This window comes from Aegilops tauschii, chromosome 2 (assembly GCF_002575655.3).
Source record: "Aegilops tauschii subsp. strangulata cultivar AL8/78 chromosome 2, Aet v6.0, whole genome shotgun sequence".
NCBI classification, from domain to species: Eukaryota; Viridiplantae; Streptophyta; class Magnoliopsida; order Poales; family Poaceae; genus Aegilops; species Aegilops tauschii.
This window is the reverse complement of record NC_053036.3, coordinates 415,281,927-415,296,822: the sequence shown is the minus strand read 5'-3', so window position 1 is coordinate 415,296,822 and position 14,896 is coordinate 415,281,927. Positions and strand designations below refer to the sequence as shown.

General features: G+C 47.6%; 1 long non-coding RNA gene across 1 annotated transcript; it reads right to left on the bottom strand.

The window, feature by feature from the left end:
* Positions 1-775: 775 nt before the first annotated feature.
* Positions 776-6,619, bottom strand: LOC141042037 (uncharacterized). The gene is made up of 3 exons (XR_012203842.1): positions 6,478-6,619; positions 6,229-6,394; positions 776-1,029 (listed from the first exon to the last, which is right to left on the bottom strand). It is a non-coding gene; the product is annotated as an uncharacterized lncRNA (long non-coding RNA).
* Positions 6,620-14,896: the final 8,277 nt, after the last annotated feature.

Sequence of the window (14,896 nt, the reverse complement as noted above, 5' to 3'; positions counted from 1 at the left end):
ATAATGCAAGTAAGCAAGAATTTCAAGAGCAAAAGGCTCCTAAGGATTTTCGGAAGATCGAATGGTATTTTGAACACTTTTGTGAAATACTTGAATCAACTGGGGATGAGCGGATACTCGGTAAGTGCGAGAATTATCCGTAGGGGTATTCAGGTGACAAAGAACAGCAAGGCAGTAAGCTCAAAGGATTCTCGAAACAACAGAGAGAATTTTGGGGTATCTTGTAATAACAAGATCAACTGGGAAACATTGTATGAATGGCGAGTATATGTGGTTATCTATAGGAGTTTATTGATGAAAGGGAATTGCAAAAGCGATGAACACAAGTTCTCGGGTTAACAGCGGAGAGTATCTTCAGGGTCTTCACGTGAAGCAGACGATCATCAGTAATAAGGGGCTCTCCGGGTGAAAGTGATAATGGATTTAGCAAAATTCATTTAACCCGAATAGAAGAGAGATCAGAGTCCCAGAGTATCGACAAGGAGTAAAAGATCCCAGTACCACCCAATGGCGACGTGGGCCCGCAAGCCACACAGCCATGTTAGTAAAAGTTTTTCAATGACTAGACTCGACTTCGGCCAAGGAGTTGGAAAGGGGGATTCCTACAGGCAGTCGGCTCTGATACTAACTTGTGACGCCCCCGATTTGACCGTACACTAATCATGCACGCAAACGTGTACGATTAAGATCAGGGACTCATGGGAAGATATCACAACACAACTCTAAAACATAAATAAGTCATACAAGCATCATAATACAAGCCAGGGGCCTCGAGGGCTCGAATACAAGTGCTCGATCATAGACGAGTCAGCGGAAGCAACAATATCTGAGTACAGACATAAGTTAAACAAGTTTGCCTTAAGAAGGCTAGCACAAACTGGGATACAAATCGAAAGAGGCGCAGGCCTCCTGCCTGGGATCCTCCTAACTACTCCTGGTCGTCGTCAGCGGGCTGCACGTAGTAGTAGGCACCTCCGGTGTAGTAGGAGTCGTCGTCGACGGTGGCGTCTGGCTCCTGGGCTCCAGCATCTGGTTGCGACAACCGGGTAGAAAGGAAAGGGGAAAAGGAGGGAGAAAGCAACCGTGAGTACTCATCCAAAGTACTCGCAAGCAAGGAGCTACACTACATATGCATGGGTATATGTGTAAAGGGCCATATCGGTGGACTGAACTGCAGAATGCCAGAATAAGAGGGGGATAGCTAATCCTGTCGAAGACTACGCTTCTGGCAGCCTCCATCTTGCAGCATGTAGAAGAGAGTAGATTGAAGTCCTCCAAGTAGCATCGCATAGCATAATCCTACCCGGCGATCCCCTCCTCGTCGCCCTGTTAGAGAGCGATCACCGGGTTATATCTGGCACTTGGAAGGGTGTGTTTTATTAATTATCCTGTTCTAGTTGTCATAAGGTCAAGGTACAACTCCGGGTCGTCCTTTTACCGAGGGACACGGCTATTCGAATAGATAAACTTCCCTGCAGGGGTGCACCACATAACCCAACACGCTCGATCCCATTTGGCCGGACACACTTTTCTGGGTCATGCCCGGCCTCGGAAGATCAACACGTCGCAGCCCCACCTAGGCTCAACAGAGAGGTCAGCACGTCGGTCTAAATCCTATGTGCGCAGGGGTCTGGGCCCATCGCCCATTGCACACCTGCACGTTGCGAGGGCGGCCGGAAGCAGACCTAGCCTAGCAGGCGTTCCAGTCCAATCCGGCGCGCCGCTCCGTCGCTGACGTCAAGAAGAGCTTCGGCTGATACCACGACGTCGAGTGCCCATAACTGTTCCCGCGTAGTTGGTTAGTGCGTATAGACCAAATGGCCAGACTCAGATCAAATACCAAGATCTCGTTAAGCGTGTTAAGTATCCGCGAACGCCGACCAGGGCCAGGCCAACCTCTCTCCTAGGTGGTCTCAACCTGCCCTGTCGCTCCGCCACAAAGTAACAGTCGGGGGCCGTCAGGAACCCAGGCCCACCTCTACCGGGATGGAGCCACCTGTCCTTTCAGCCCCCTCATTAGAATCACTTGCGGGTACTCAACGAGCCGACCCGGCTTTAGTCACCACATGTGTCATGTATAAAAAGTATATAGTATATACCCGTGATCACCTCCCGAAGTGATCACGGCCCAGTAGTATAGCATGGCAAACGGACAAGAGTGTAGGGCCACTGATGGAACACTAGCATCCTATACTAAGCAGTAGGATAGCAGGTAAGGGTAACAACTGTAGCAACAATGACAGGCTATGCATCAGTATAGGATTAACCGAAAGCAGTAACATGCTACACTACTCTAATGCAAGCAGTATAGAGAAGGAATAGGCGATATCTGGTGATCAAGGGGGGCTTGCCTGGTTGCTTTGGCAAGAAGGAGGGGTCGTCAACACCGTAGTCGTACTGGGAAGCAGCGGCGTCGGTCTCGGTGTCTAACGAGAGAAGAGGGGGAAGAAACAATAAATATAATGCAAACATAAGCATGACGATGGAAGACATGTCAATGCGCGGGGCTAGGTGTGCCCTAACGCGGTAGGAGGTGGTACCGGCGAAGGGGGGAAACATTCGGGAAAGTATTCCCGGTGTTTCGCGTTTTCGGACAGATGAACCGGAGTGGGAAAGTTGCGTGTGTGCTATGCTAGGGATGTGTGGCGGACGAATGGGCTGCGTATCCGGATTCGTCTCGTCGTTTTGAGCAACTTTCATGTACAAAGTTTTTCCATCCGAGCTACCGTTCATTTTATATTAATTTAAAAAGGATTTTATCTTTTTCTATAATTAACAGAATTAATTTAATTAGAAAAAGGTAATTATGACGTTAGCATGATGTCAGCATGTTGTCAGTAGTCAACATTGACCGTTGACCTGGTCAACCTGACAGGTGGGTCCCACCTGTTAGGGACTGCTTAGCTAATTAACAGTAGTTAATTAGGTTAACTAGTTATTAGGTTAATTAATCTTAATTAGTTAATTTAAACAGAATTAATTAAGTTAATTAATTGATTGATATTTTATTTATTTATTTTTTAATTTTTTAATTATTATTTTATTTAACTATTTTATATAAAAACGTCCTGGGCGTGGGGCCCATCTGTCATAGGCCCTAGGGGCCATAGCGGGTCGGCCAACGGGCGCCGCCCGAACGGGCGAGGGGAAAGCGGGCGACGGGCGAACTGGTGTGGGTGCTCGCACCCGACGCCAGGAGAGGCGAGGGCGAGCGCGCCTGGGGGCCTCGGTGGCCGGCGACGACAGGAGCAGCGCCGGGTGCGGGGAGCTGCGGGATACCCACGCCGGCGAGTCGAGCAGTGGCGGCCTTCGGCAGGTGCGGGGGAGCGCGGTAGGTGCCGGCGGCCACCGCACAAGCGGCAGCAAGGCGCAAGGCCGCGCGGGCGGGGCGCCGTGACTGCGGGCGCCGGACGCGCACGGGCGTAGATGGCCGCGGTGGTGGTGCGAGAAGGCGAGGATGGCCGGAGCGACAGAGTGGGGAGGCGACATCAGCACGCCCCAAGGGCGCGATGGGGGTCCCCACGGGCGCGGCTCGCGCGCGCGCTTCGGCACGGCCAGGAGCAGGGGCGTGGCGACGTGGTCGCACGGGCGGGTGCGAGAGAGAGAGAGCGGAGGAGGAGAGGGGGGAGCTCACGGGGGGAGTTGTAGGGTTACGGGGCAGCGGGGGGGCGAGGAGGTCGTCGGGGACGACGCGGATGGAGTGGAGGCAGGCCGGCGGGAAGGAGGAAGCAGGCCGGCGAGGTGGTCCTCCAGGCGATGGTGACGGCAAGGGGGCGACGGGGTGGCTCCGGTGGGGCTCGCGGAGCTCCAGGCGGCGGTGGACGGCGACGGGCGGGCGCAGGGCGTCGGGGGCAACGGGATCGGGCCGATCCCGATCGATGGGGAAGGAGAAGGGGATCATGGGGGGAGTGGGGGGCGAGTGGGGCGTCGGTGGGGGGTTAGGGTTTCACCGGGTGGGTGGATAAGGGAAGAGGGGGTGGCCGGTTGGGCCAGTTGGGCCGGCCATTGTGGCCTGCTGGGTCGGCTGGTCCAGTTGGGCCAGGGGGTGGGGGTTTATCCTTTTGATTTTTTTGTTTTCTTTTCTTCTTTTTATTTTTATTTTTCTGTTCTGTTTTATTTTAGATACACATTGTTTTTAGCTTAGAAAAAAAAATGATAACAACTCCTAAATTGATGTTTGAGAACCACCCACTACCATAAATGTTTTACCCCGAAATAAGTTAGTTTAGAATTTTATTAATCGAAAAAGGTATTTACTTAATTGTTTTGCAGCAGTTCTAATCACTTTAGAGTAATTAATTATTTTATAAAAATGTTGTTTCTCCACCAATACTATCGATGATTTAATTGTCACAATAAGAACATTTTAGTTTTGAGAATTGAAAACTTTTATTATTTGACTTAAATTCAAATTTGAATTTGAATCGGTTTTAAACTAACGCGAGATTAACTACAGTGACAGAGGTGACGTGGCATCATTAACGGGGGATTACTGTAGCCTAAGTTTCCGGGCGTCACAGACTGCAGCTGCGAGAACACATGGGGGATCTACGAGTGTGGCTGCGGTGGTAGCAACATGTTGTACATGAGAGAGCATGACACTTGCATCAGTGAGTTGCCTAGCCTGAATTTCCTTTTGGACTTCACTATATGATGGTCCAGGTCTCATCATATTTCTAGTTTATCTTTCAAAGGTGTTAATGTGAAATGTGCTAGTAGCACCTTCAAACAGTCCTTCCTTCGTCTACAACAACGCGCTAATTTGGTTAATCCTATCATTTAATCATGATTAGCCCATCATTTTGACCAGAGATTAGTTTTGATGTCAAGATACATGCTGATTAAATTTTGTTTCAGTTGAGAATTGGGCACCTTCTAGGTCAAGAAAATTGGGCATGACCTTTGCTAATTTTCTTGACCTAGGAGTGCCCGATTCTCAACCGAAACGGTTATTAATCAACATTTCAGGAGAAAGGGGCCATTTCAGAAGATCACAAGTAGCAGCAGCATCACTTGACAAAATCACAAGTGGCAGCAGCATCACAAGTTAATTCAGTAAATACATTCACAGCAGTACACAGTAGCTGAAAAACCAATGCAGCTCACAACTTCATAGTAGTAGTAGTGACCACCAGATTAAGTTCAGACTAGCAATGATGCAGCACAGCAATTGACAGAGTAAAAAAGTTTGGATGATTTCTGCCAATGCATTTTGGTTTCACAGCTTGATCACACGATGGAAACTTGAACAGGAAATAACCTAATGTTTAAGAGCTGGTTACTTGCTATAGTGACAACAAAGACTATGTCGTGCCATATGTTACATGCTACAGTGACCACAGTAGCTAGAAGCTAACAGCTTTCATAGTACCACTCCATATATTAGTAGACAGATTTTTTCTAGGTAACTTGCTGTACCAACCAAATGAACAGAACAGACACTTAGCTACGAGTTACACTGACAGTTTGGACTCTGACTTAAAATATTGCCTCGGAACACCAACCAAATGAGCTAATTTCTCTAGATAGTTGAAGTAATTGAGGGAAGAAGCTTGTCTTCTCCGAGGAGAGAATTTTCTTTACAAGTTCTCAAGAAGATTGGTGATACATATGATGGAATTGTCAGTTTAGTGTTCCACTATGATGCATTGGTTCACCTGTGATTTCCTGATGGCACTGGCCATACCTTTGGTCATTTTCGTTGTAAATATTCCAGAGTTTGACTGCAACGATGCTTAAACAGCAAGCTATTATTTTACTGATCTTGTACATATCTCCAAGTCTCTTGGGATCTTGTCCAATATTTTCTAAATGAAGGCGATAGCTAAGGAAAACCAGTTCAGGCTTCTTCCTCCAGCTGGCAGACAGGTTAATGTAGAACTCTATTTTTTTCTTAGCTGGCACAAGTTTGTCCAGTGTGAACCTCAACTAATAAAATTGTTGTGTGTTAGGACCATACACTAGAAAGCCTCACTGTCTGGCTTTCAAACTATTAACCTGTTATACTATAAGTATAAAAGATAACAAACTGACATATGGAGATTGTGAGAGAACCTAGAAAAATGCACTGCTCTTATAGTGATGCGCAAACTAGAAACTGTATACCAAACACACAAATAGAAACCCAGCTCCAGGAACTAGAGTAGCATATTCAGTAAATCAACTTGCAGTGGGAAGTACATCAAGTTAAATCAAGTAGTCAAAGACAATAGGATTAGTGTACTGAACCAGGGAGCAGAGGTGGAGCGGAGACCGAAGTTGAGGTGGCCGGAGTTGAGGAAGACGGCGGCGACCCGAGGAAGAAGACAAGGTGAATCCGGTGTTGTGCGGCTCCTCGACGACAGCGGATCCGGTGCAGTCCCCCTCCTGGATCGACTGCGACGCGAACAAGGACCTGAGGAACAACAAGACCAGACACTGTTACTGCTCTGCTCTGCTCTGCTCTATGTAGCAAATCGACAGTAGCCAAGAACAGACCTTCCCAGCGGCGAGGTCCTGATGCGCAGCGCCAACGAGATGGCGGACCCGGCCTTGCTCCGCAGCCACGGCAGGAAAGCACCGTCCTCCTTCACCTGCGGGGCGGCAAATTTTATTCCATCGGCATTCAGCAAAGGGGCGGGGGTATTTCTTCCTCTTTTTCTTTGCTTGTGGTGAACCCTAACCCAGATACCTCACCTTGGGGATGGCTGCGGCGGCGGCGGCGGTCTGGCGGTAGGTGGGAGGAGACGGGGCGACGGCGGCGAGGCTTTCTGGGCTCTGGGGAGAGGAGAGGGCGGAGAGGGCGAGGGGAAGCACGAGGGGGCAAGTGAGGAGGGGCCCGAGGAGGCAGGGTGGCGGCGGTGGAGCGGGCGTGGGTGGACGGCGGCGTGCTCCCGCGGGGGTCGTCGGGTTAGGTGTGGGGTGAGGTGGATCTGGCGAGGGAGGGAGAGAGGCCAGAGGGAGAGGGGAGCAAGTCGAGTGGGGGGAGGGTTAGCAATGGTGCACCTTTTAGGGGTGCGCCATAAACATACGTATACCAATGGCACACCTTCTCCTGGTGCGCCATTAGTAACTTTTTTTTTGGATTTTTAGTTGCATCTAATAATTTTTTAGAAAATGATGATCAAATTTGAAAACATTTATGAATGTGAAAAAATATCATAAAATTTGTTATTTGAAAATATTTATGAATATGAAAAAATATCATCAAATTTGTTATTTGAAAATATATTTTTTTGGATTTTTAGTTGCATCTAATAATTTTTTAGAAAACATTTATGAATATGAAAAAATATCATCAAATTTGAAAAAAATACTCATGAATTCAAAAAGTGCCCATGAAATTTAAAAATATTCATGAGTTCAAAAAATATTAACAAATTCAATACTTTTTGTGAGTTAGAGAAGCAGCTCTTGAATATGAGGGTCCTGCACCCAGCCCATCGATGGTCCATCGTCGTCTGCTCCGGCATCTTCATCTTCATGATCATGCCCTTCGTCTTGACCTTCCTCATCATCATGTCCAGCATCTTCTACATGATGACTGTGTCTGCATCTACTTCGTGATCATGTCCTGAAGATTCTTCGTCTTCTCGCCCGCCCTCGCCGCAGTTGTCTTGCTGCCCTTCCTCATTTATTGCCCGGCTCCCATGGACGACTTCGTAGTCATCTTCATCACCTTGCCACTGATAGCCATCCATGAAACCACGCAAGAGCAGGTGGTCCCGCACCTGTACGGAATCCGGGTCCATAAGGCTCTTCAACTTGCATCTTCGACACGGACATCTTATCTCCGTCTCGTTCTTTTGAAGCATCTCGGCCTTCGCGGAGCTCAAAAACCTATTCACGATACCTTCGGTCATCCTGCGGACCATGGTCGCCTGCGGGCTAGAGCAAAACGATATTTTAGAACCAAAAAAAAATTGGCATGACTTTGCCTAAAAATAGGACCAAAAAGAATGCATAGTGCCAAATTCTCGCCGAAACGGAAATGAATCAACATTCCGGCAAAATATTGGCAACTATCGCATTTCAAATACCGGTACCTGCAAACACAAACATATGCAACACCACAAACATATGCAACACCACAAACATACGTAGATCTAGGCCATAAAAAGTGTGTACGTTGTTGGAGGGAGAAAAAAGTAGATCTAGAACATAAAGAAAGCTTTCCCCTTACTTACCTATCAAAAAAAGGAAATTTAACCACTTAATTTGGGTGAATCTATGGTGCAAATGAGGTGAGGAGGAGGAGCCAGCTGAGACCAAGCTTGGTAGAGGTGGAGAGAATGAAGTGAGGAAAGTGAGTATGGTAGGTGGCTGTCCAAAATATCTAGCTGCTCCCAGGTTACCAATGGCGCACCACCTAAGAATGCGCCATTAGTAACCAGGGTTACTAATGGCGCACCTGGTAGTGGTGCGCCATTACTAGTTTAAAAAAACATGTTAGTAGTGGCGCACCAGTGGACAGTGCGCCATTACTAGTTAGAACTAGTAATGGCGCACTATCCCCTGGTGCGCCACTGCTAACAAATTTTTTATCTTTTTTTCAAAAGTAGTAATGGCGCACCACACACCAGGTGCGCCATTAGTAATGAGGACATTAATGGCGCACCATGTATGTGGTGCGCCACTGCTAATGGCGCACCATGTATGTGGTGCGCCACTGCTATATAGCAGTGGCGCACCAAATACAGGTGCGCCATTAATGTCCATAACTATAGCCGTTTTCGTAGTAGTATGCTTCACCGTCCGATGTGTGCACCATCATCAGCTTCCCATCTGCATCTAGTTGGGTTCTTTTGCCCGTTTTGCGCCATGTCATTTGTCTCGCCGTCTCTTTGACCATGAAAATACATTGAAGTCTTGGTATGATTGGTATATACCGAAGAACATTTATGGGGATTTTAGTCTGCGTCTTCTCACCCATACCGTTGCCTACCACAACATACTTGGATGACTTGCAAATGGGACAATAATTCAAGTCCGCATGTATCTCGCACTGACGACTGTTGCTGTGGGAAGCCGGACGCCGGCGTCACTTGTGGGACGTGGATGTAGTGTTCGACACCGACGGCCATATGTATCTCGCACCGACGATACTTGCTATTTAGGGTTCCATCGACAACGAGGAACCCCCTAACCCGCTCGACCCGGTTTCATCGGTGATGCACCCCTAATCTTGTTCTTCCTCCTCCTCCTCTTCTTCTTCCTCCTTTTCTTCTTCTTCTTCCTCTTCTTCTTCTTCTTCTTCTTCTTCTTTTTCATCTTTCTTCTTTCTTCTTAACCTAAACTTACCCTAATAAACTTAACCTAAACTAAATCTAAACCTAAAAAATAGAAACAAAACCTAAACTAAACCAATCCTAAATTAAACTAAAACTAATTAAACTAAATCTAAAAAAAGAAAAAAAAAGAAAAAAAAAGGGATGTCTCACCTTCAGGCGCGACAGGGGGTGCCTGATGGAGGAGGGGGGGCGGGGCGCTTCGGGGCGGCGAGGCGGGTCGCCGGGGCGGGGGCGGGGCGGCGAGGCGGCCGGGCCGGGGCGAAGGGGCGGGGTGGGCGGGGCGGCGAGGCGGGGCGGCAGAGCGGCGGGGGCGGCTCGGGTGTGATGAGGTAGGTAGAGAGAGGGGAGAGAGGGAGGGACGTGGGGCTGGCGGCTATTTAGTTTAGGTCACAGCTCTTTGTCGTCTGCTAGCCGATGGCAAAGAGCCTAGCAAACGGACGTTAGTTGGCCACTTTCTTTGTTGCCAGCTAGCCGACAGCAAAGATTATTTGTCGTCTGCTAGCTGACGGCAAAGAAAGTGGTCGCTAGGAGGCCCTCGCTGGTACGCCACTCTCCCTCTATGTCGTCCGCTAGCGGACGGCAAAGAACTGGCTGACGGTAAACACCGTCTTTGCCGTCCGCTCTTTCTTTGCCATCAGCTTTCTGTATGCTGATGGCAAAGACCTCCTTTGCCGTCAGCTAGCTGACGGCAAAGAACTGGTTGACGGCAAAGATCCTGATTCCAGTAGTGGTGGATACCCAGGATAACGTTTCTTTAGCTCTTCTGAAGTTGTTTCAGTTATGGACTTGTTTTGCTGCCGCGTTTATTTGCATTGGTGGCCAATTTAGACGGCCTGTGTATGTAATATGCTGCTTTGTTCCCTATATTTGCACTGGTGGCGAACTTTGATGCCCAGTGGATGTAATATCTGTAATAGCTGTAATAGCCTAGCGTTAGTTGCTTGCTTATTATTTCCTTATTGTCTTGTTTATTTGTTTGCTTGTAGTCACCATAGTTCTTTTTCCGCATTTTTCTAGTGGCCACAATAACCTATTTTTATAACTAGGCCACAATAACCATGGCAACACACGGACTGTTGTGACCATGGTCCTGCTACCTCCTGTAGTGACCATGGCCCTCCACGGGCTGTACGATCCACGGGCCTTCTATGGGCCATAGGATCCATGGGCCTTCTACGGGCCGTAGGATCCATGGACCTTCTATGGGCCGTCTCATCTATGGGCCTTCTACGGGCCGTATAATCGTTTCGCCAAACATGGGCCGTACTATTCATGGACCAATAACAGACCGCAAAATGGGCCGTAAACGGGCTAGAGTGGAAATCGTTTGTTTTATGGCCCGGCCATAACGGGCCGTTAATAGGCCATAATTGATGACACTATGAAAACAGCCCAACGGGTTAACGGGCCACAAATAGGTCGACTGTAACCATGGGCTGAATTTGGCCCACAAGCGGAACAGGCCAGTAACGGACCGTAAGTAATCGAATTCTGGAAATTAGCCCAAGAATAAATGGGCCCTTAGAAGGCCGAAAGTTAACACGGGCTGGAAACGGCTGACGGACTAGTGGGCCGTTAATGGGTATAAAGCGATACACTGTTCATTACAGCCAAGTTTTACCACGAGACGTTAATGGGCCAAGAGTTACAAAGGGCCTCATATGGGCTGAAAGACGTCATGGGCCATACATGGGTCGGAAGTTACAACGGGCTGGAACCCTACTGGACGGCCCAGATGACGCTACTGGGCCTAATTCGGATAAGCCGTAACGGGCCGTGACTTAGCGGGCTGTAAATGGGCTATATGCGAACAGGCCGTTAACAGGCTTTCCGTAGGCCGGCCCGCTACCTTTTGACCAAGTCAAACGGGCCGGCCTTTTCACCAGAATAGGCCTCTGTTGGGCCGTGCCACGTGTCGACGTATCATAGGCTCCTTCGGTCCAATGAGTGGATGACATCTGTCCCAACGGTGAGCGACACGTGGTTCCTCTGGCCATTGATAATTTTACACGTGGAAAATCCCCATTGGTCCGGGCTGTTAACGGATTATCGGATCGAAACCGGAACCTGATAGCTTAAAGGCGACCCGTCATGGTGGATGCCATGTGTCGGTTACCCTTGACGAAAGCAACTCTATGACGCGCGATTTATCGTCATGGAAGTGGACACTTCTGTGATGATAATTTTGGTAATGTCATGGAACACTTCTACGACAGCACAGGTATGACTATCTTGATTCTGTCATAAACTTGTCATGGATATACATGCATGATAGAAAACGTGACCTACTATGACAAACATGTATCATCACGGAAGTGTATTCTTTTTGTAGTGAAGTGAGAGTGTATAATATCATCGGAAACTACATTCAATACCGAATAAAACAATACTCCATGTATTTATTTACAGAGGGAGTAGTATATTTTTTGTGACATGCATTACTAGATATTGCTACTCAAATACTAAATTCAGACGGAGGTGGTAGTACTACTAAGCCCAGACAGTGGTGCTAGTACTAGTAGTACTACCAATGTAGTAGTACTGTACTACCGTTGGTCAAATTATTATGCATTGCTCCTCACAGTGAAGTGACAAGACCCTGCACGGAGTTGACACCTGAGTGTAGGTGGCGTGTTCAGCATACCAAAGTCAGCCTCATCGTCTGCAGTCACTATCATCATGGCTGTAGAGCTAGCCTGCTTACAACTAGTCGTGTTCGACATAATTTCCCGTGCGTTGCCACGAGTAATAATAAATATTGTACTCGAGTAATGGGTATATCGTTGCCACACCTATGCACGCGAACATTTATCCTAACATAGTACCTCATGCTAGATAGTCGTAATATTACTAGTTTCAAACTGATATTACAAATGCTACGAGTAATGCTGCACCTACGAGGAGGGAATTACTAGGAAGTTTACGTAAGAACTTTCGTTACTTTAGGTGAATGCAGCATTATCGTACAAACTAAAACCCACCGCCCTGACAAGTCACTAATGGGCAAATAAATCTTTTAGTCCCTTGCGACTTGATGTTTCAAAAAAATTCAGCTTCTGTGGAGCCTTTGTCATTTAGGCTTAGATGCTTGCGATGATCAGCACACCATTCTTGCGCCAGAGAACGCGAAACCTCATTACCTTGAGCACAGTTGCCTCCAGCACAAAGAACCTGGCCAATTTAATCTCAGATGTGCTGCCTCGGTAGTCAATCAAATCAATTTCTGTAAGATGGAGATCAAGGCATTCGATGAGATTGTTATAGTGCAGCACATTTTTCACTTTCTGGTCTTTTTTTATCAGCAAAGAAGAGAACATATTAGAGCAGCTAGCTGTATAAGATTGCCGTGTCATCTAGAGGTACCAATATCATTCGCTCATACGATAGGGTTGGCTATAGGGCTGGCTCTGAGGCTAGTGATAATTTTCCAGTCTCTCTCTTTCTCTTTCCTCTCATTTACCTAGGAGCACGTGAAGAGCTTGGGCATTTGTTGCCTTCCACTATGTGGCCGATGCCATATTTCTCAAAAGTATGCCACATAATACGCTCTAGCAATGTGAGAGAGTTGGCACCGTTGTGCACACAGACCCACATGTATAAACAAATCAATCAAACCAACAACACCAGCCTCTCCCTCTCCCAAACAAGTGTTTTTTTATTACCTCGGTCCTCTCTCTCTCCCAAGCAAGTGTTTTTTCATTGTGTGAGTTAATTTGGCACCGGAGCAAAGTAGGTGATCCAGATTGGGGCACCAGGTGAGCAATGGAGGGCATCGATGCCAAATGCATCAGAAGTGAATTTGACACGTGTTTTGGCATACATAGTGGAGGGTCGTTATAGCCCACTTTTGTACTACCTCATATTTAGTATAAAATTTTTACCACAGATTTACCTAAGAAAATGCCAATGCGTATCACCAAAAATTATACCATTTGAAATTATGTTCAAATACGAATCCAACGATATATTTTTTAGTGACATGCATTAACATTTTGTCAGTTAAATCTATGGTCAAATTTTGATACTACAAAATATGAAGAGTAAACCAGGATGGAGGTAGTACTTGCTCTTAGGCTAACCATAGAGTTAATAGTCTAATTTACTTGCCACTATGACTAGCCTAGGCTACTAGTACAACAAAAAATGATGCAGGTGAGCATGTGAGAAAAATACTAAAAAAATTGGTGCAGTGCGTAGATGTAGTTTTGAACACTACACTTGTCATCATAATTTGGGAAAATTACAAAAAAAAATTGAGCCCTGTTGTGATTACTGTTTACTAATAGGAAAGAAGTTTCACCTTGAGGAGTAGCTTCTCCATGCACGAAAAGCATCTAAGGAATCCAACAGCTTGATCCAGATTGGGGCCGATAAATTTTATTGCCAAGTCTTCACTGTGCGCACAGACTGGGTCAAGCTTGTGGGAATCATTTCCTGGATGACAGTCATAAATACATCAAGAAGAAATTTAAAAATGTGAATTTCAAGAAGACGGAGAAGAAGATGAGTGGTCTACTTGAACAATTATTGATCCAATAACGAGTTCACAGAATTTGGCAGACGAGGACACTAACGCTATGAATTTCGGTGCGGCAATGACCCTGATTTTTGTTGGACCTTCTAGATCAGATACAAGCAATCTCTCAAGGAAAGGCGCATTCTCAATGACCATAACGTGGAACAGCTCAAGTGATCTCTTCCCCATTAATGTCTTGTTGCGGGGCCAGCAAGACACATAAATCCATCAGAGATTCATCGAGGCGATGTGGAGGCTAATGAACCCGTGGATCTGCCACAGACGAAGGTACTCGAGCGCAGTATAGCCGCGGAGCAGGTGCTCCATAGCCTTCTTCGAGATGCCAATGTCGAAGAGGTCGAGATGCTTGAGTTGAGGGAGAAGAAGGGCGGGCACGACATTAATTTGGGGAAAATAGCAGGAGTTGAAGCTGGCGCGGAGCACAGACGGCGGCAGAGAGTGACATCGTCCAGCTTCAAAGCTGAGCTCCTCTAGCCGATCTAGGGCGGGGGATAAGAACCACTCGTCGAACTTGGCTTGGACCTTGCAGTTGGTATTGAACATGCAGATGTCAAGGCGTCTCGTTGGCCCAGGGTGTGATGCAAGTATCTTGGAGGCTGCGGCCATGCATTTGCAATCGCTGCCGTAGAGGTAGCTGTCGACGGTGAGGTTGAGGGGGACGCGGCGCCAGAGGGGGCACCACCACCGGGAGAGCAGGGTGGTCTGCACGGCAGATTTGGTGTGGAGGAGGGCAATGATAACGAGCAGCATGTCTTCAGGGAGGCTGATGATGAAGTCCAGGCTCGCCGGATGCGGTTTTGGCTCGAGATGCCTTCGCTTGTTAGCTGCCTCGCCGTCCATCTCAGCCGGCGGCGATGCTGGTGTACACGTTTGCTGGTGTGTATTGTGTGTTGGGTCTGCGCGAGTGCGTCCTTGTGTGCATCCCGCCGTGCAGTGGTGCAGTGTGCGTGAGTCGTCCATCACGCGGAAGAAGTGTGCCCTCAATTTACTAGCGTGCGGGGTGCTACCGCGAGTGGGTTCAACTTTGTTTACTTTACCGCGTGTCAAATGGGCCTCTAGTTTATTTGTTTTCACCCACTACCACATGGGC